Source organism: Triticum aestivum, chromosome 5B (genome assembly GCF_018294505.1).
Source record: "Triticum aestivum cultivar Chinese Spring chromosome 5B, IWGSC CS RefSeq v2.1, whole genome shotgun sequence".
NCBI classification, from domain to species: domain Eukaryota; kingdom Viridiplantae; phylum Streptophyta; class Magnoliopsida; order Poales; family Poaceae; genus Triticum; species Triticum aestivum.
The window spans coordinates 705,639,826-705,657,721 of record NC_057807.1 but is presented as its reverse complement, the minus strand read 5'-3'; the positions used below and the strand labels follow the sequence as shown (position 1 = coordinate 705,657,721).

Genomic DNA, 17,896 nt, shown 5'->3' with positions numbered 1-17,896 from the left:
TTAGGTGGTTCACACAACTGCCCTTCTTTTGACTGCAAGTACAATCACCATTGTTAGCTAGCAACCACCCAAATAACAGCACAGACTGTGCACACACGATGGAAATGCCGTGCAGAGTCAACGGATAAGTACAGGGCATCGATGCAGAACGTGGTGGCAGACTAATGTTACATTTGTTAGCACGTCCTCATCTAGCAAGAAAAATGGAGGACTAATTGAACATACAAGTGGCTGTTAAGATGCATTATAATTGAAGGCGTCCTTTCCTGCTCCAGTTTTATGTATTATAATGTGAATTATATACTGGGGCTCTCTTTCCCTGTCCTTATCAAGCACCAAGAGCTAGTTTTCGTCCTTCGATCGATGCAGTTGCACATGCTGAGCCAAAGGAAAGCTTTGGCTTGACCCATGCATCTCTCTAATACTCCAATCTAGCACACAAACACCTAGAAGAGTAGAGAAAAAAAGTAGAGAGCTCAATGGAGGTTGTGAGCGCCGCACACGGTGCGTTTGGTCCTCTGCTGGAGAAGCTCACCACCCTGCTCGTCGACGAGTATGCTAGGCTCAAAGGGGTCCGCCGCGAGATCCGTTCCCTCAGATCAGAGCTCAGAAGCATGCATGCTGCACTCAAAGAGTACACCAAGCAAGAAGACCCAAATGACCAAGTGAAGACATGGATATCGCTGGTCAGGGAGTTGGCCTATGACACCGAGGATGCCTTGGACAAGTTCGTCCACCATTTTGGCAATGGAAGTCGAAGGCACCACGGCGATTTCAGGAAGCTCTTCCGGAAGTTTGTCATCTCAAGACGCTTGGGTCTCGCCGTGGAATTGAGCACCAGATTGACGACCTCAAGGACCGCATCAAGCAAGTGAAAGAGCTCAAAGATAGCTACACATTGGATGGTGCTCCTTCTAGCACAACTCGTCATGGAGTCGTGGATCCCCGGCTGTACGCGATTTTTGCTGAAGAGGCACACCTTGTCGGTATGGAAGGTCCAAGAGACGAACTTGCTAACTGGATGGTGGAAGAAGGAAACAACTCGTCCAAACATTGCAAGGTGTTGTCTATTATTGGATTTGGTGGATTGGGGAGACAACATTGGCGAATGAGATCCGTCAGAAAATCCAAGGGCAGTTTCGTTGCCAGGGTTTTGTATCGGCCACGCAAAAGCTAGATATAAAGAAAATCATCAAGGATGTCATCTCTCAAGTGTCATGCCTGGATGGAACCCCAGAAGATACCATGGATTGGGATGAAAAGAAGTCCATTGCAAAGCTAAGAGAAATGCTACAGGACAAAAGGTAATGTTGGCCTTTATCATGTCTCTTAAAACTTTTATAGCCATTCCTTCAGTTCCTAATTAGCTTGATTGTTTCACTTCATATAGAATAAGAATATCACGAAAGCATTTATAGCATTCCTTTTGTTACTCATTCACTAGATTTGTACGCACAATATGAAGTAGTGTTATACCCAAAACATTTATACTGCTTTGGTCGCTAATCCACTTGATGGATTCCCGCTTAATTAAATACCTAGACAACTAGTTGTGTGCAGGGGCGGAGCCAGAATTTGGATATGGGGGGGGGGGGGGGGGGGGGGGCAAGCCAAACCAAGCAAAGAAAAAAAAATCCGGTACAAAAATAACCATATAGAACAAGGTTTTGCTGAAGTGTCATAAAAATATCATTACATTTCTATTAATTTAAAGTGGCCTCTACGATTGCCAATAAGATCAAAAATATTAATAATTTCATCAGAAGATATCTTAGCTGCTATTTTTTTTCTATGTAAATTATCATGCAATGGCGAAGTAAATCATCTCCCATTTTACTTCGAAGACGTGTCTTGACAATTTTCATAGCTGAAAAAGCACGCTCTGCAGTTGCCGTTGAGACTGGGAGAGTGATAACTAGTCACAGCAACCTGTCAACCATTGGACATGAAGAAGCTTTTCCGGTTTTAACTAGCCCTTTTGTTAAACAAGCAATAGATGGCAAGGTCATCAGTTCTGGATGACTTTCCAACTGAGCTAATTCTTGACTTGAAAAATCAGCGGGATAGAATTTTTCTGCCAGAGTGCTTATCTTTGGGATATCAAAATATTGATGCCTTGGATCCAATGATGAACAGAGAGTAAGGAGCTCAGTTGCTTGTGTACTGAATCGATCATTTAGTTCACTCAGATGGGAACAGGGAACTACAAATTACACAAATTATCATGATAGTTGTGAGGCGGTCAGAAACTCAGAATCAATGACCATAGAATCAGAAATTACACAACAAAATTACCAAAGCAAAAAAAATCTGGAGCATAAATTCGACACGGATACAGGATGAGAATCAACTTGCTAGTTCGTGGTTTGACGCGGGACTGCAGGAAGAATTGACAAGTGCAGCAGCCATTTACCTGAGTCCCTGCCTCCGCCACTGGTTGTGTGCATCCTTGGGATGTAGAGGAAGGGGTAATCCCCTTTTCAAAGAAAAACACGTACTCAGACAACTCAAAATAATCTCTCCATTGTTCAAAGAACGACTAAATCTGTATAACCGCCCAAGTATGAGTATACTGGACACCCTTCCATTTGTTGCCATCTTAGTCTTATGTCTCATCTAGTTACCCAATTCAAAAACTCGTACGTGTAAAAAAATCCGATAACTTGAAAGATATGAGTTCAAGATCATCACAGGCTAGTTCACCCTGGTGTGAGTGGTATACACGTGTGTGTATTTTTGAGCTTAGGGTGGCGTCTAGGCCAACTCATTGGTGCATGCATGGTAACTGATGTAGTATCTATGTGTGGCATTCGTGGAATATATTTACAAATGGTAAATAAAAAGACACCAAGGAGAGATTTCAGATGTGATAATCCGTTGAATAGAGATGAGTTCCAGTAGTTAAAACTTTAATAAACTGTAGGTGTGGTACATATGTAGACTACATATAGAAGCAAAAGTGTATAACATGTACTCTTAGCTAACTATTAGTTGAGCACCTAAGGAATATGCTAAACTGGAGTCCCATGCCATGTTCATTACTTCTACTCTGAAGTTCATATAGACTCAAATAATCGTTGCAAAAATAATTGTACGTCATTAAGCAATGATTCTCAACTAAAGATTGTTATTTGTGTTCGAGTGACTAGAGACAAGTTCTAGTCATTGTTAAAATTTCAATGAAGTAAGCATGCTACATACATCAAATAAATTTATATGAAGCATATAAGAAATAAGCATGGAGAAATTGTTAATTACTTCATTGAAGTAGATGAAGCATGTTTGAGTTTTCGAGGTTTTATGATAGTTGACTGATGCCATCTACTAATTTTTAGGTATCTCATCATCATTGATGATGTATGGTCTAGACAAGCATGGAACACTATCAAGTGTGCTTTTCCGGAGAATAATTGTTCTAGTTGTATTTTAGCTACTACCCGCATCATTGAGTAGCAAAGTCATGTTGTCTGAATACTGATGACCGCATGTACGAAATGGAGGCGCTAAGTGATCTTCACTCTAGGAGATTGTTTTTGAAAAGAATATTTGGCTCTAGTAACTATTGTCCTGAAGTGTTGTACAAAGTTTCAGATGAAATTCTGAAAAAATGTGGAGGCCTACCACTGGCAATTATCAGTATATCTAGTTTGCTGGTGAATAGGCCAGCTACAAAGGATGAGTGGGAGAGGGTTAAAAGATCAATTGGTTCCACCAGTGGGAATGAGTAGTATACTATCTCTTAGCTATAATGATCTTCCACCTAATCTGAAGACATGGTTGTTGTATTTAAGTGTATTCCTTGAGGATTATGTTATTGAGAGAGAGAGGTTAGTGAGGCGATGGATATCAGAAGGCTTTATCTCAGAACAACGAGGGCAGAGCCAGCAAGAAGTTGCGGAGAACTACTTTTATGAGCTTGTCAACAAAAGCATGGTTCAACCAGTGGATATTGGATATGATGGCAAGGTTCGTGCCTGCCAAGTGCACTATATGATGCTTGAAATTATCATTTCAGAATCTATTGAAGATAATTTTGTCACTGTGGTACGTGGAGGTCAAAAAAAAATTGAAAAATCGTCATGGTTTTATTTGGTGACTATCAGTTCAACACATTGACCAGGAGTTGCTATCAGCATTGGCAAATGAAGATCTAAGTCATGTTCGATCTCTGACAGTAACATCATCAGTTTGCATGAAACACTTTCCTAGTCTTGTTGAATTTGAATCTTTACGTGTACTTGACTTTGAGGATTGTCAAGGTTTGCAGGAGTATGATATGAACAATATAGACAAATTACTCCAATTAAAGTACCTCAGCTTTAGGGGCACGGGCATAACAAAGCTACCATCAAGGATTGTAATGCTACATAATCTAGAGACCCTTGATCTTAGGTTGAAATCCATGAACAAGATCTGCCAGCTGGAATTGTTCTGCTCGGTAAACTACAATATCTACTCACTGAAACACATCATAAGGTACCTAATGGGATCATCAGTATGAGGTGCTTACGGGTAACCCCAAATTTTCATATTACCAAGAGTTCATTGGATGCCGTGGAGGAGCTTGGGAACTTGACCAGATTGAACGAGCTCTCTTTGTACTTGTCTGATGGATATAGATACAAGAGGCATGAGGAGGTGCTACTCTCCTCACTATGCAAGCTTAGCCGTTGCAAACTCCGGTCTTTATATATAAGTAGGGAATGGGGTTCACTCAACTTTATAGACTCTTGGTCCCCTCCATCCTCCCTTCGGATATTCCATATGTCTAGCAACATGCATTTAGCAAACATTCCAAAGTGGATTTCTCCGGGACTCACAAGCCTTGTTAATTTGGACATCAATGTTACTTAACTAAGGGAGGAGGGTCTGCACAATCTTGGTTTGCTTCCATCGTTACTGGATCTAGCACTGTGTTTTCGTTCAGGAGGAAGAAAAAAGCTTACCGTAATTGGATTCCCATGTCTAAAGAGGTTTAACATCTTTAGTTGGGATGGGGCATATGTAACGCTCACGAAAGGGTCCATGCGGAATCTTGAGGAGTTTTTGTTGTCTTTTGATGTGTCAGTGGCCAAAGCGTCTGGCTTCTATTTAGGCATTGAGCATCTCCCATCTCTCAAACTAATACAAGTAGTTCTTGGCAACGAAGGTGCCACATATTCGGAAACCAAGGCTGCAGCCGCTGCCATGCATCAGGAAGGAAGCAGGTGCCCATCCCAACCATCCCGAAGTCTGTATTTTGGTGGAACCGGATGAAGATGAAGAGGACAATGACAAGACTGATAATGATGAGGAAAAGAGCAGTGAGGAGGGGAATTAAAATGGTCACTCTCCCGTATGAAATGGTCCTTAAGTGCAAGAGGTACTGAAAATATTTTTTCCCTTCAAAAAGATTACATCATACATCTTTTTCCACACAGCTGCTGCATGCTTCTCAAATTCACGTGTTCTAGTATTTTCGCTGTAGCAGGCCATGATGATGTGCGGCTGGCTGGCTAGCTTGGAATGTCAAACCGCAGGTGGCTGAAGCTACTATTTCTTGCACTTTCAGATAAGAACTTGAAAACAGAAACTGAAAGAGAGTCACTTCAAAAAAAAAAAAAGTATGCTAGTATTATTTCAGTGGTATTTATTGTGAAGGTACTACTTGTTGCTGAAGTGTATAGTGGATTGCCTAGTCCTTTTCACCGATTTGATCTTCTGCTTACGTTGGCTAGTGGATAAAGCTTAACACTAGCTACATACATACACTATGTTTGATTATCTCCGTTGCTTACCTTAATTTGGTGACTAAGGCTTCTCTGTTTGCTTCTGGGATTGTGTATTATCCATGTTGAACACTTGTATTGTGTTTCCGCTGTGTACTTTTTGGTAGTCCTAATAAGTTATGCTCTATTTGTATTTGGGATTGTTTCTGTCGGACGGCTGTTTGTTTATAAACTGGAGATGGCTTTCGGTATGGGCGGACGCTACGAGTCATCCCCGAGTGGGATCAGCCAGGTCGCTCGCCGCTCGATCGCCCGGCCTGCCCATATTATAAGCCGTTCGATCGACCAAGTCAACCTGTTCAATTTAAATTTTTTGGTGGGTGCTGGTCACGGGCGCTGCTTTCACACACTTCATCCCCATGTGACTGATGTAACTTGTACCACGCGCAGCGAGTATAAATTTAGCTGGTTACTGAAAAAACGCACGCATGACCCAACGAGGTGCTTCTAGTTCATATAAGTAGCAAGGTCCTCTATGCTCTTCTAGTGTCACTTAAGTAGCGAGTCATTCATTGTTTAAAAAAAGCAAGTCATCCATGCTCACGCAGGGACACGAGCTACTTCAAAGACTAGTGACAGAGTGGCTGCTGCGTACAAAGGTAGACGCACTGCAAGCCGAGATGACGATGCCATGGGCGGTAGTCCGACTGTTGCGGATGTAGTGTGAGGGCATGAGCAGTGCTGCTTCGCTGGACGGTGGTCTCTGCGATGGCAACCTAGCTGCTTTGATTGCGGCGGTGATGCTACGAGGCGGGCTGCGACGAAAGCCTAGCACTTCAACAATGTTGCAACGACATGCTTCGATTACCGTGGTGATGGCGCAGAGGCCACGGTGTGCTTTGATGTTTACTGCGATGCTAGGATGACAAGTTGTCCGTTTCAATGATGTTACGACGGCGTACTTCAATGATCATGGCGGGTGCTTCGACAACCACGGCGATGATACGATGGCAAACCGACTGCTTCGGCGGCTGCGGCGATGTTGCGACGACATGTTTTGACGACCACGGTGTGCTTTGTTTGTTACAGCGATGCTAGGATGACAAGTTGTCTGTTTCAATGATGTTACGACGGCGTACTTCGATGACCATGGCAGGTGCTTCCACAACCACGGCGATGATACGTTGACAACCCGACTGCTTCGATGATGTTGCGATGTCATGGTTCAATGCCTGTGGTGGGTTCTTCAACAGCCACAACGATGCTACGACAACAGCCTGACTCCTTCGATGATGTTCCGCGTGCTTCGACTTCCACGACGGGTGCTTCGACAACCACGGCGATGTTATGACGGCAATCCAGCTGCTTCGATGATGTCGTGACGGTATGCTTCGAGAACCGCAGCGATGTTGCCACGAACCATGACGGCGGCGTGCTTCGAACAGTCGTCGTGCTGCTCTGATGACATGCTTCAATGACCGTGCCGATGCTCTGATGAAGTCCCGGTTCCATCAATGATGCTGTGACGACGTGCTTCCTAGTCATGGCAATGTTGGGACGCTGGCACGACTGTTTCAACGATGCTACGATGGTTGCCCGGCTGCTCTGGTGCTGCTGCGATGGTACATATGCTTCGACGACCACGACGGCGGCGGAGGCCTTAAGGACTCTAATGAACGTCAAGAATATGCTGGAATCCTCGTTTAATGCTGCTATGTGTGTTAGAATTGTGTCGAATATTATTGTACAAGGTAGGTTTCAGTTGGACTTGGTTTGGGACTGTGTGTAGATAGGGTAGGAGTCGTGTCCAAGTAGGACACTTGTATCCTAGACCTCTCATATATAGCGAGGGTAGACACACGATGTAACCTATGCCAACATAATAGCACGGGCACGCGGGGGAGCCGGCGGCGTGTGCCGGCGCCCGGGCGGCCGGGGTGCGGTATTGTGACGGTGTCACGGGGAGGAGCGCCCGTAGTCAAGCCCCGGGGATGTAGCCATATCGGTGAACCTCGTTAACAAATCTTGGTGTCATGCTTGTGCGATTGCTTGGTCCTCGGTAGATCGACGGAACGCCTCGGATTTATTCTAGCAAGTGGTATCATGAGCAAGGTTCGATTTGAGGTTGCGGATTTTTTGATCAAAGGAGAGCGACGGGGATCTGCTGTAGATTGGCACGATATTCGCGTGGGATGTCGGCAGCGATCGGAGAACGTCGGGTATTAAGCGATCGGAAGCAATAGGCGACGGCAGCGGCGCAAGTGCATACATGAAGCGTTGGGGACGAGATCGCAACCGGATCGGAGCGGCGACGGCAGCGGCAGCGCTAGGTCAAGGTCCTTCTTCTTCAGAGCATCCCTCAGCTTATCTGCAAAATCACAATAAGATCAGACTCGGAGAAAGGCAAGAAGCAAAGATAGTCGTCAAGATTCTCACCAAACATACCTTTTGCCTCCTCCTTCGCCTTCGTGAAGTTCTCCTGGACAAGCTTCAGATCAAGTTCAAGCTGGATATGCTTGTTCTCCAACTCGGTATAACGAGAAATAAGGTCACAAGATTTCTGCGAAAGATCAGTCGACAGTCATCAAAGACAGATCACTTCCGAGTGGCTAAAAAAAATTTGTAGTGTTTCTAAGACTACAGCTGAATCTAAACATTCAACTGTAGTCTCGGAGACTACACCCAGTGGGTGCACTCAGCGTGCCCCCACTAGTTCTATCAGCTAGACTCTGAGTCGATCAGTCGACCGGAAGCAGCTAACTGTCAGCAGTTAGACACAAAAAAACGAAGAATTATTCAGACCATAGCCGACTGCCAACAGTCGACCACGGTCTCGGGGACTACACCTAGTGGGTGCACTCAGCGTGCCCCCACCGGTTCCATGATTCCACTCGACCAGTTCGAGTGAAACAAGTAAAAATGAGAAAGTTCAAGGCTTAAAGACTACAGTCGACTGCAAGCAGTCCACCGTAGTCTCGGGGACTACACCCAGTGGGTGCACTCAGCGTGCCCCCACTAATATAGACATTCCAATTGACACACCCAGTGGGTGCATGACAAACACTAAGATTTCCAGTCGGTGTTCAACTAACCTGGACATTGATCTAAAGAGTTGAACTCGCGTCGTAAGCTGCTTGTCTGGCGACTCGGATTGCCTTCACCTGCTCCATCATGATCCCCACTTGGCGTATGGCTTCCTTGGTAGCGCCTGCCTGGTCCTCCGGGACGTGGTATGTGGAGAAGAGAGAAGGTGGATCAGCACTCGACGACGGAGGACGGGCACTTGTCAACGGATCCACAAAAGACACAGTAGCCCGAGCAACATTGCTCCCCTCCGGAACCAATGGTTCAGGTGCTGACGCAACCTGAGCAGTCTTGCCAGCAGTCGACTTCCTGCTCCTCCTTTGCCTCAGCGGCACTTCATCATCATCGTCAGGGAGATCGATGATAACGCTAGGTGGAGCTGCAGAAAAAGTTCAAAGTCAAAAATAAAGATCCAATCGACCGAAAGCGAAACTGCGCAGATCATACCAGGATGAGAAGTAGCAGCATCTTCCATTTCTTGATCCTCATGCCTGGCTGAAGTTTCAGAAGTAGCAGCACTACGATTTCAAAAATCAGTCGGTCATCGATCGAGTCGACAAAGAATATATCCATGTTAAAAGGAAAAAAAACATGGGTTATGCTGTTACCCAGAAACAGTCGGGATCTCCATCCTCATATTCGGTAGGGCCTTCGTGGGCTTTGTCGGGGCCGCTCGGGGTTGCTTCGACGCCTTCTCAGTCGGCGCCGGTGAAGTCGTCCGAGGGCGTTTCTTCGATTTCCCAGCAGGCACGACTCCCTTGCCGCGTTCGACCGCATGGTCGTGGGCGAGCTTGGACCTTCTTTCAGAACGGGGAGGCACAACTTCCTCCTCCTCTTCCTCCTCCTCCTCCTCATCGGAGCCTGCATCTTCATCATCCTCGTCGCCGACCGACTCCCACTCCTCTTGACTTTCGCCTCCACTCCCTTCCTCCTCCTCGGTCTATGCTTGCGCCCCGTTGGGCATCGAATACAACTCAGTGGTGGCCTGAAAGACAACAAACAAGACAAAAGTCGATCGATTGATCTATATCAAAATAGAATGGATGAAGCATGATTACAATCAAAGATAAGTGGTCATACCTTGTCTGCCTCGTAAGATTGGTCGAGTGGCGGGATCCTCCTAGCTCCATGAGGGTTGTCCTTGTTCCCCGTGATGGCAGTCATCCACCTCTCCAGTGTGACATCGTCGACTTCTTCTGGGTGGACCCGAGTGGTGTCTTCAGTACCAGAGTACAACCACATCGGGTGACCCCGGTACTGGAGTGGCTGGATACGCCGTCGAAGGAAAACCTCCAGAAGATCCATGCCAGTCACGCCATCGCGAATGAGTTGGACTACCCGCTCCATCAGCATTTTAACCTGAGCCTTCTCCTCCGGAATCACTTTCAGAGAAGATGGCTTGTTCACTCGACTCATGGTGAAGGGAGGGAGCCCAGTCGACTGTCCTTGCGTCGGCCGGTCTTGGTAGTAGAACCAGGTCGACTCCCACCCTCTAACTGACTCGGGAAGGGTCATAGCTGGAAAGGCACTCTTACTCCTCATCTGGACCCCAAGACCCCCACACATCTGGATTACTTGGGTTCTCTCGTCATTCGATTGGCCTTTTTGACCGTCTGAGAGCGGCAAGTGAATATGTGCTTGAAAAGGCCCCAATGCGGCCGACAACCCAAGAAGTTTTCGCACAGAGACACGAAAGCGGCGAGATAGGCAATAGAATTGGGTGTGAAGTGATGGAGCTGAGCCCCGAAGAAGTTCAGAAACCCCCGAAAGAAGAGATGCGGCGGCAATGAAAACCCACGATCGACATGAGTCGCTAGGAGGACACACTCACCCTCCTGAGGCTGCGGCTGCCACTCCGTCCCCGAAAGCCTCGTTGCTCCGTGCTCGATCAGCCCCTCGTTGGCCAGGTCGTCGAGATCCTTCTAGGTGATGGTCGAACGGATCCAATACCCTTGGATCCAATCTTGTGGCAGGCGGGACCGCGACGAGGATCCACCCCAACTGGTCGCTCTCCCCTTCGCCTGCGCCATCGCCTTCTTCGCCCGCTCCAAAGCCGCCGTCTTCTCCTTCACCATTATCGCCGACGAGGCTGGAACGGAGCAGCGATGCTGAGCAGTTGGCAAGCGCAGCGGATGAATCTGGAGACGAGGGAGGGGAAAATGAGGAGGCACTGTTCAAAAACCTCCGCCCGGTTCCTTATATGGAGTCACTTCCGAGTGGCTGACAGGTAGGCCCAGGCAATCCTGTCAAATCCCGAAACAGTCGCGCGAACAATACATGGCGAAAAAGGCAGCGCGGGGATCGAGGCGTATCTGCCTTATCCCATCCGAGTATCGCGGCCTTCCCCGCTTCGCACGCTTCCCAAAATTCGGGTCCCATTAAATCCGCTAACCGCAGGACAACTTGTCAGACGGAAGATCTCTTGCGATATGTCGCTCGGAAATTTCCAAGTTCATGAAGTTCACTCGACAGATATAAAGAATGGATCAAGGCGACTGAAAGAAAGTTGACATCCTCACTTGAAAGTCATTGATCCAGAGCAAAACACCTTTACAACACCAGAAGGCAGGTCGAAAAGATTGCCAACTCCTTCCTCACTCAAACCTCGATCCATTCGGGGGCTAATGATGAAGTCATGTACCTAGGGTAGGGTCATGGACCTGTCCAAGGTACCCTCCCCGAGGACATCTTTTAGAAGAAGCCGTCTTCCAGTCGACCAAGAGGGACTCCACTCGACGGACTAGAAGACACTCGACGAACCTGAAGACACTCGACCATGAAGACTCACTCGACACCAGGAGTTCAAGATCTACTCCGTATCCAAACTGTCTGTACTTAAGTAGTCTTTATGGTCATGATGACACTTTATGTAAGGCGTTACCTAACGCCAGACCTTAATCTACTTTAACCCTCCGCTACGTGGGCTGGCTGGGGTCTTGGCATCCTCTATATAAGCCACCCCCCTCCACTGGCAGAGGGGTTCGCACCCCTGTAACTCTCACACATATAATCCAGTCGACCGCCTCCGGGCTCCGAGACGTAGGGTTGTTACTTCTTCCGAGAAGAGCCTGAACTCGTAAAACACTTGTGTGCACAACTACTCCATAGCTAGGATCTTGCCTCTCCTTAGTACCCCCTTACACTACTGTCAGACTTAGAACCACGACAACACGTGCAACCACCATGGAGTCATGTTGAAAGTGGAGCTGGAGTCTGGCGGAAGACTTCACTCTGTGCTGATGGAGGGGCTACGGCGTAAGAATTCGGAGAGTCGAAGCCTATTTCAGCGGGATAGCGAGAGACACGTGGTTTCAGACTGGGTACCAATGGTTTGAAGGAGACGTGATACTCGGCATCGGTCGGTGATGATCGGTGATTCTCTGCAGTAGGTGTCTGAGTGACGTGGGTTCATGACCTTGGGAGACTCGACTAGGACAGCAGAGGCTCGACGCGGTGATAGCGTCGAGGCGTGCGGTAAGCACGGGACACAGCGACAGGCCAAGGCACTGGTGGTCAGACATGTGGTCAGGAAAATTGTGCAGGGGGTGCTGAAGCAGTGTTGACGAGTACCAGATTCGAGCTGGTGACTGGGTCTATCGGTGCCGGTTGATGGACAAGAGTTGACCATGGAGAATCTGAGAAAGTGGCGGGAAGTCTGGAATTGTCAAAACAGAGAGAGTACATGGCTGTATATTCTGTGGTGTTCAGTGCACATGGCGAAGTGCGGATGACAAATACAGAAGGAGGCGGAGTGCTATAGCTGTGAGACATGCCAGAGACTATCCGGAAGAAGGGTGAGACAACTGCCAATTTGACTCAGGGTGACGCAGGGCGACGGTGAAATTCCTTCAAGTTTCAGATAGACGGTCAAGATAGAGCGGTGATGTTGAGTTCACCTAACTCTTATATATGGCGTCCAATACGTGAGTTGTTCACTTTCATGCAGACAGTGGTCGGTGTGTGATGGCGTTGAACGGATTCTCCGGAAGTTGGGAGCACGGACTAGAGTAACAAGGAACTTAATTTTGCTCGAGTGTTGACTGTGGTCAAGAAAAGGAGGAACTACAAGTTGCAGGTGGAGTCACATGGAGTATGAGAGTAGCAGCGGTGCTCATGGCGTATCGCAGGTCCAATGTACAAGGAGGTTCGATGCATGGATGAATTCAAGGTGGTGAAAAATATTCACCAAGGTGGAGTTTGTTAGAATTGTGTCGAATATTATTGTACAAGGTAGGTTACAGTTGGACTTGGTTTGGGACTATGTGTAGACAGGGTAGGAGTCGTGTCCAAGTAGGGCACTTGTATCCTAGACCTCTCATATATAGCGAGGGTAAACACACGATGTAACCTATGCCAACATAATAGCACCGGCACGCGGGGGAGCCGGCGGCGTGTGTGCCGGCGCCCGGGCGGCCGGGGTGCGGTATTGTGACGGTGTCACGGGGAGGAGCGCCCGTAGTCAAGCCCCGGGGATGTAGCCATATCGGTGAACCTCGTTAACAAATCTTGGTGTCATGCTTGTGTGATTGCTTGGTCCTCGATAGATCGACAGAACGCCTCAAATTTATTCTAACAATGTGCTTCCCCGTGAGATTATTTATAGCATCACGTACGCACTGTCGTGTGAAAATGGAAGTAAAAAGAAGGAACAGCTAAACAGTCATGAGTAGCAATATATACTCGTTCGTCACCAAGAATCATATGGCTTTGGTTGTAGAGGAAACATCTGATCTGTTCTGACCTCCGCTCAGGGCCGCCGCTCGTCCTCACCTCCGCTCAGGGCCTCACCTCCGCTCCCCTCCGCCGCCCCCTCCTCCTCACCCGTGCGGCGGCGCCGCCCCGCACCGGGGAGCCCCCGCCCTCCTCCTACAGCAGCGCCTCACCTCTGCACCCCTCCGCCGCAGTCGCCCGAGGCGTCACAGGGCAAAGCCCTTGTGGCGTGGCGGCGGCGGCGGTTTTCTCCTTGGATCTCGATCTGGTTGGGAGGCGGCGCTCCTTTCCGGCCAGATTGGCGGCGGTGGCACGGATCGACGGTGACATGGATGTGGTGCAGCGGCGGCGGTGGAGGATGGCACCAGCAACTGCGGATCTGGCCTTGACTCAGTCGGTCTAATTCGTTGTGATACTGATCTCAATCATCGTCAGCGGTGCACTGCTCCTGGACTTGATCTGCAACACGAGGATGTCTGGGGCGCCGGCCCTAGGCTTGGTGGTGGTGGCTTCTTCTTCGTCGGAGTTGGTCTGGATCCCGGGGCGGCGGCCCTGGATGGTGGCGGCCGGTGAAGCTAGGGCTTCCCGCGGCGGCATGGCGTGGTGCAGTCCCTGTCCAAGGCGGATCTGTGACGGCGATCTGATCTACGGATTGGTTCGGATCAGAGACGGTGACGAGCACGCGGGATCCATCTCGGCGGCTCTCGCGGCTTGGCGAGGCGGAGTGGGAGCCCTCCTCCTAGGCTCCAGTGGTAGCACACTCAGGCAGTGACCGGTGCGCCAGGGCTCCTACGGTGGCACTGCTGTTGTGGTTGGTCGCCGGATCTAGGAGGCTAGATCTGGGGCTTTGAAGGCGGTCGAGATGATGCACAGGTTGTCGGGTGGACTACTTGGGACAGATCCGGGTGAAAACCTAGTCTTCGTCGATGGCCGGAGCCGGTGATGACGATGCCCTTATCATCGTTTCCTTCATGAAGGCATCATCGAGGTGAAGCTCCCAGCTCCACTCAATACCATCGGGGGAAACCCTAGATCGGCTGATCGGATGTTGGCGACAATCATGTGTCGTTACCCCCTTGGAGGCGGCATTCTTGGAGGTGCACTCGTTCTCGCGGGACCAGCGGACGGCTTCTTTGGTGGAGTGGTGTTTCATCCTACACATTGATGATGACGGATCTTGACGGCGTGGCGCGGTGCAGATTCGGTGTTCGATGTGTGAGGATGGACTCGCGCAGGAGGACGACGCTGTCTGGCGTCGTGGTGGCGTCGATGGCAGAGAGACCTGGCACGATAGATGCAACAGTACAACTCTGAAGATGGATTGGTGGCAGGTGGCTGCGGCGGCCTCATACCCGGCAGGCGTCCTGGTTGAGGAATGTGCCGGACTGGTAGGTGCCCCATACCCGGCAGGCGTCCTGGTTGGGACCTCAGGCCTTAGATGTTTAGGTTTGGCAGCGAGGTCTGTTTGGTATTAGGCCCAGACTATCAGCATCCTTTCATCAACTGGATAGGAGTAGCACAGATGTTGCCTAGACGGTGGCTTTAGTCTTACTGCTGTATGACTTTGTAAGGTCCTGCGTGAATAATTAATAAAGTGGCCGCATGCATCGTCGAGATGCAGAGGCCGGGGGTCCACCTCCATTTCTAAAAAAAAAAGTTAAACAATCATGGACCACTCAGCTTCAGTCTTCATGCGTCACGATATGTGTCCTTTCACGTGGGGGACACAGAGACAATCTTAGCCAGACGATCGCCCGTGCAATCAAACGGCTTAGGGCATGGCCAACGGGCCAGGCTGGACCGCTGCCCCAGCATGCCACATAGGTGGATAGAGTCCAGCTCAACTAAAGGTGATGCTTGCAGGGGCATACTAGTTCCTGCAGAGGAGTCGGCTTCTCCGCTGATAAAGTGAAAGAAGACCACGCTGCCCACGGTGAAAAGCAAGGGAGAGTGTCATGGAGGTGAGAAAGTTGGATAGAAAAAGAATTAAGTGGGGCTTGTGAAGAATCGCGAAGAGTCAGTTTTGCATTGGGTGGTGCATAGTTGAAGCGGTGGTTTGAACACCATTTGCTTACGTGAATTGTTGGGGCAGCAGCTAGGTGCTGCCCCCATTGTACATGCCCTTAAAAGACGGCTGACGAAGCCAAGAATCATCTAACTAATTTAAAGAGTTTTTCTTTGGTATGTGCTCTGTCTGACAAAAAGTGGGGGCATGCTACGCATCCGCCGGCTAATCTTTTTAAAAGATCGGCCGGGTCGCTAGCCGCTAGATTTGGCGTCATCAAGAAGTGATGGGCATTAACCTTTACAACAGAGATCATGTTGTGAAACGTATGTAGATTTTTTTTTTGCAATGGAGTTGATGTTACAATATTTTCTGCAACAAAGATCGTGCTACGGAAACATTTGTAGAGTTTTTTTTCCCACAAAATGTGATATTGTAGAATTTTTTACAATAGAGATCATGTTGCCGAAGGTGTATAGATTTTTTTTATATTTTTTTTTTGCAACAGAGGTCATATTGTAGATAGTTTTTGCAATTGAAAGCATGTTGCAACAAAGAAAAAAAACCAAATGGCAATCAATCGTTAGCGATTATGATAAGAAGGAACGGTGATAGGCCCCACATGTGAATCGTGGTGTGCACCTCAGGCAGCGGACGAGGCGCTGTAAATCGGCCGACTGATCGGTATATTTTTCCCTTTCGTATAAAGCTTTATTACTGCATTACAGAGTTGCTTACAATTAAGGTGTGAGATGGCGAACCAACCTGTGGTTGCATCGTTAGGAGGACAATGATATCCACAACCCATCAGGGTTCATTGGCGTAGCTAGGGGGTGGATAGGGTGGTCCACGGACCACCATGAAATTCCCACATAGCTTGTGTATAGTGTAGTAGAAAAATATTTCTTTGAAAATAAAGAAAATTTATGCAAATGTTTCTATTACCGGACCACCCTGTCACATCGGGCTGGCTACGCCACTGCCAGGGTTCAAGTCCTGATGCTCGTATTTATTACTGAATTTATTTCAGGATTTTCGGCGATACACTTTCAGTGGGGGGAGATATTCCCATCGACGACGAGGTGCTGCGGTGATTTCGTAAATCTCAAGATGATTTGCCGGCTTAGTCTCTCGAAAGTGCTCATAGGGATAGGATATGCGTGTGTGCGTTCATAGGGGTGAATGTACGCGCGTAAATGAGTGCTTGTGTCTGTACTGTGTTAAAAAAAATTAAGGTGTGAGATGTCGTACTGGTGTCAGTAGCCCGAGTCGGACTCGGACTCGGAGTCGGAGTCGGACTGGATTGGTGCTCCATCCAACCACGTCACGGACTCACAATTATGAACAAGTTGAGCCCCGCCCGACTCGGACTGGTGCAAGCTCTATGTCTTATATACGTGCGGCCGTCTCGCTCGCATATCCACTAGCCGATTGCAAGCTTGACGCAACTAGCCTGCAACCATGGGAGCAGTTTTGTCCTACGCCGCCGGCACAGCCATGGCGACCAAGGACTTCGTGCGGCAACGGAGGTCAACCACGACAGATGCCATGGCCGGTTGGTCCGGCCTGCCGGATGACCTCCTGTTCACCATCATGGCGTTGCTGGACGTCCCCAGCCTCCGGCGCGCCGGCGCCGTGTGCAAGTCCTGGCGCGCCGCGCACCACGCCTTCCGCCTCCCCGAGCTGGAGCGCGCGCCATGCCTGCTCTACGCATGCGAGGAGTACGGGCCCGACGATGCCGCCCTCTATTGCCCCGCCACCGGCGCCACCTTCCGCGTCCCCTTCCCGGGGCCCCCGCATGAGAAGCGGGGTTTCGCCTTCGCGAGCCAAGGCGGCTGGGTGTTCACCACCGACGAGATCGGCAACCCGTACCTCCTCAACCCCGTCACCGGCGCCCAGGCCGTGCTCCCGCCGCTCAAGACAATCTACGGAACTGACAAGTTTTATGACGACCACGGCAAGCACGTCTGGCCTGCTGCCCCCGAATATGGTATCATGAAACCCAAAATCAGCTGGGCGCGTCACCGGGAGTTTTGGGGAGTCGCCATCTCCGCGGCCGCCAAGGCCAAAGAATGCACCGTCTTGATCGTGAACATGTCGTGGTTTGGTCTCTCTTTCGCCAGGCCTGGAGACAAGAGGTGGACAAGGGTGATCCCCAAAGATACACACGCGGTCGGCGACATCCTGTACAATGACAAGGATGGCTTGTTCTACATCCTATATTACAATGGTAGCATTGGTACCTTGGATCTCAGCGGGCCTTCACCGTCGCTGACCATGATCATGCGGCGCGAGATAAGTTCGTCCCCTTTTCATACCATGTACCTCGCCCTTGGTCCATCAGGTGAACTCTTGGAGGTAGAAAGGAAGTGGAGTCCCAAAAATGTTT

The 17,896-nt window shown here is 49.1% G+C and overlaps 1 pseudogene; it reads left to right on the top strand.

Annotated features, from left to right (window-relative positions):
• Positions 1–479: 479 nt before the first annotated feature.
• On the top strand, positions 480–5,320 carry LOC123117844 (disease resistance protein Pik-2-like; annotated as a pseudogene).
• Positions 5,321–17,896: the final 12,576 nt, after the last annotated feature.